The following is a 4,983-nucleotide window of genomic DNA, read 5'->3' as shown; positions in this document are numbered from 1 at the left end:
CTTTCATTCCAGAGAAATGTTTGATTGGATGTATCATATTCTCCTGGTTTATGTAAAAAAAAAGTGCTATTAAAGCTACTGATTTATCAAAGAAGGATCTGTAAATTGATAAGTACAGGCCTCAAATCTCATGAATTCTCCTAATAATAATCTAACCATATCCCTAAGCAAAAACCAAGTGAAATAAAGAATTGAGGACATTTATGGGGCTTATTTTTATTCCTTGGCATTAATCCAACAGGTCAATGTGAAAAGTATGTCACAAAAACTGCCTAAGGTAAAGCAGTCAAAGTATTAATGGCAGTTTCATTTGAAATGGCAACAAAACTAGGTAAAATGAAAAGAAAAAAAAAGCATTTAATTGAACTTACATGAAGGGCATTGCTTTTTACTCTGTGTTGAAAAGATTTTATTCAGGATAAATAAAGAAAATGTCTCAAAAGCTGCTTCGGGCTATATGATTCTTAAAAAGGAAATGAACATATCTTGAACTGAATTTTGATTAGTTAGTAAATTCAAGGATGCTGCTGGATGTCATGCGAGAGTTTGCCATTTAATAAAGAAGCTCCATCTAAAAACCATGATTAGATGTTACACATAAATAGTGCTATGCAGACATCACCAAGAAAGGTTTCTGGGAGACTGAGCAGTGTAAGTGACTGTGTAACCATGAGTCTAAGTGATTGACATAATTAGGTTTTGGAGTCTGTCTCTGAGTTGCAGTCATTTATATGATGGCAGTTTGTGCATCTTGCGACTCACCCAAAGCTACAAGACTAAGTAATTGAATGCAGTATTACATGTAGCTATTGGCAACAAATAACAGACAAATACCAAGTCATTTTGGAGCCACATCATACAGAGTGTATGCTTGCTGTGTTTTCATTGCTCTTCACAATCTAGATCTAAATATCCTCTTGTCAACATCACTAGTGAAAACAATACAGTTATTACAGTTTAGATTTTTCAACGTGCTTGTTCTTCAGTAAAAGATATAAAGCACAGCTGTAACCAATGATGGCAAAGATCCACTAATTGACCCAGTAAGCCTCAACAGTGGCCCAGCACTGAAAAAAAAAGCCAGACCGCCCCAAAGCAAATGTAGCGAGGCCTCATTAATACACCTGTGCCTCCCCTACTCGAAGTCTAATGTGAAAAACATGTGCTGGAACAGTTGAATAGGTCATTGCTGTTATTAGTAACATCTGTCCTTTTACCACTAAGAAAGGTCCAAATGTTTCCTGTGAAGTGAGCAAATCAATCACCTATAAAGGATTCTGTTTCCTGGTCTCTGGAGTCGGTCTGTGGGTTGCAGAATAACAATTACAAATCTTAGCTTTTCAAGGTTTCATGAATAATAATTGACATCAGCTGCAAGTAAATGCTTCAAAAGATGAGCCATGTATAACTAAATGGAACTGAACAGGCGAGGCTTGTAAATATAATTTTCACATGTAATGGTGTAATTGAAATTACAAGTAGCGGCATCTCTCTATACAGAAACACCTGCATCTACAATGTTTAACCTGAAGTTAAACAATCACTTGATCATAAAATGCCCCAGAGAGAGAGAGAGAGAGAGAGGGGGGCAGTCAAAGATTGATGAGGCAGATGGTAGATGGTAGAGTGCAGTGCACACTGTTCAGGTCACCCTCCATACATATTTACAGGTAAGCTTTCTAGGTAGTGTGATGTTAAGAGGTGGTTTAGGCATCTGACTAGACTGCCACCTGGATGCCTTCTAGGTGATGTGCTTCAAGAGGGAAGTCTGCAAGTCTCTGCTTAGGCTGCTGCACCTGCTACCCAAACCTGGACAAATGGCAGAAGATGGATGGATTCCCATTTAAAAGCATGTGATGCCCAACAATTGTATTTGTATAATTCTGCATGTGACTTACATCGCTTACTTCCGTAGGTGCTCACTGAGGAAGAGCCATTTCTGAGTGGACTCATCAGGGGTAGAGCAAAAGGAAAGAATATGTCAGAGTCATGACTAGCAGCATTTAGTGTATGTGAATCTGACGTGGTGCAGAGGAAACAACAATGTCTGATAATTTGCCTGATTATCAGACATTCACAGAGGCAGTACAAGTGCAAAAAACCAGAGTGCACACTAGTTAAAGTCAGCTCCAAAGTCCCCCCATCAGTGGCTAGTCTCACATTATATTGAATACAACAGGATCAAATTGCTTTTCAGTGGTGTATAGTCAGGAGGGTTTTTTAAACTAAACGCAATGCTGCAGGGGTGTGAGGGTTTTTCATTTATTGGTAATTAGAATGTAAAATAACAGGATGAAATTAGAGATGGTTGACATGCAAAAATGAAAAGTGTCATTGCAAACTATCTGATAAGTGATTGCAGTAGTTTCCCATTCAGCCCTGGATATTCTTTTATTTCTTAGAAATATAAATTACTGAATTTAAATTAAATTCATTTTGGTCCTACTGTGGCTTCTTCTTGCTCTCTGCTTGGTAACAGTTTGCTGTGCCCTTTCTTCTGATTATATTTGATCAGATTTGTGGTATTATGACTGTAGCAGACTGTCTTCCCACAAATATCACAGCTGGCAACATTCTTATTAGCGGGCTGTAAAAAAAATACTTGTAAAAATATATTTTCAGCCAGAAACCAGCTGGGCCATTGTGGCCAGGTAATGGACAATCTCTTTGTTTACTGTCAGTGGATATAATGCCACTGTGTGGCCTCAATTCCACAGTAAATGAGAGAAGAATGGGTTTTGTTTTGAGAGGGGAAAAAAAAGAAAAGAGACTCTTTTTTTTTTTTTGTTCAGTGATACAAAATATTACAATGTCTGAAAATATAGAAAATATGAGGGATTTGGGCTCTGAACACTAACCAGTGTAAGTATGGATGCACAGCTGCCGTTTTTCTGGTGAAAGAAAAGATGGATTTTGTTTTAGGAGTTTAAAAAAAAAGCACTGAAGGTCTTTTAGGCACCTTTATCTTTTTACTAAAATGATAAATTAATAAGTAATTACTGCTATTGATTCATTTGCTTGATCTGTAAAAGATATACTTAAATGACAAATTTTATCTCTAATAATATTTTATATTTGCATTAATTTAAGTATTGTAATTATTGTTAACCATTTGCCTACAGAAATGTAGAGATAGAAATATATATATTTCATCCTACTCTTTCGTGCAATCCCTAAGTACAAGCCTGTGCTTGTGCCTTTGGAAGTACAGTGATATGAGACACATACAGAGGTGTGTTCTTAGGCCAAGAAAGCCACTGATATCACTGTGATAAAACCATAAAAACTTCCCACCAGTGACTTTGGGAAAATATAACAATACAAGTGAGAGCTTCAGTGCTCCTTCTTCCCCCAGCAATGCAACTATGGAGTTGTCCAGGAGGAAAAGGTTTCTAGCTCAAAGACAACACCATGGAGTACTTTGTCCCAGTGACCATTCATTGCACTCCTGCTAGGAGAAAGCCTGAGGTGTTCGATGTCAAACCAGCGACAGTAAAAACAATAATCCACCAACATTCACAACCACTTTATTTTCAGATGCTGAGGCAATAAAATGTCTCACATTACAGTGTAGTGACATAACTTTAGAAAAACACATTATGGGATGGGCTCCAGCTCAACCATGAATTAGATGAGCAGATGGATGAATGGGTGGATGATGGATGGATTACTTCAGGTGGTATTTTCATTGCTGATACATAATGATATGCATTATGATCAAATGAGGAAGTCTGCAGCATTTAAAGTCTTTGCTGCCATCTGGGTGGATATATAGAGCGCAGCGGGAGGAGAGTATGACAGCTGCTGCAAAAAACAAAACAAAAAAAAGAAATACAGTTAATACTTTTACTTGTACTACGAAACTAAATGTCTGGTTATTTCTTCGTGTACAGGGATCCTTTTACAAATTCAGCAACGAAATGTTTAAATGTGAAGCTAGAAGTATGAATGATCCACAGAAATGAAATAGTAAAGGACTGCATACCCAGTTATTACATGAATATTCACATGGGTGGACACGGGAAGTGTTACTACAACTGAGCACACTGAGGTCCTGTTTTTCAGGAAATTCTGGGAATTCATTTTCTACAGTAACAATGTGATGCCAAAGACTTGAAGCTGCCTTGCAGGGATTAAATATTCGTAAGTTGTGTGAAAAATATGAACTTTTTGTAAGACTCAGCCAATCACTTAGCAGCTTTTCAGTTTCCCCTTATTTAATATGTAACTTAAAATGTAAACACAGATGTTTAAATGTGAATTGTCAGTGCTCTGTAAACATATTTAAATAAGAAAAAAAACACGTGTACTCTACTTTAAGCATGGTTTTAAATTTAAATTTAAATGTTGTTTTGTGGAAGCCCAATTATACAGCAGAGAAAAATGTTGATCTTCTTTTTGGTTTGGTTTGTTACCCACTCTGAACAAAATGGTTTGCAGCAATTAGTGCATAGTTTTGTCCATGTAGGCTGACTCACCTTTATCATCACATCTGAAGCTAAAAAGAAGAAAGAAAAAAAGAATTTTTAAAAAAAGCACAGAGTAACCCAAGGTCTCACCATCTTTTTCATATAACTTCGCTGCTCCTCCAGCAACCAGTGATTGATCTCTGCTGGTGAACAATACAATGTATCAGATTAATGGAGTATTTCTGTGTCAGTTTAATTGAAGAAAGAAAAAAAAGCAGAGTGTGACAAAAAAAAAAAAGTAGCTCGAGTGTTGCTATAGAATAAATCCTGTGGTATATACCATCACATGGCATCTGTTTCAGAAAACTTAAATAAAATAATAATATTTGTCTTTTTTTTGTGCATGAGTGGAGACTAGTTCATACATGAAACTAAGTATTACCTAAACAAATAATGTATAGATTTCACCAATCACTTAACTGACTACTCAGCCTAGATTTAATAATGGATTCCCTCATCATTGTTATTTTTTTTATTCATTTTTTAATACTAACATACTTCCATGAGAATCATT

Source organism: Aulonocara sp. 'chitande type north' Nkhata Bay, linkage group LG14, assembly GCF_057382095.1.
Source record: "Aulonocara sp. 'chitande type north' Nkhata Bay isolate Kocher_YH1m ecotype deep benthic linkage group LG14, A_spYH_male_GT1.1, whole genome shotgun sequence".
Lineage (NCBI taxonomy): Eukaryota > Metazoa > Chordata > Actinopteri > Cichliformes > Cichlidae > Aulonocara > Aulonocara sp. 'chitande type north' Nkhata Bay.
This window is presented reverse-complemented; position numbering follows the sequence as displayed.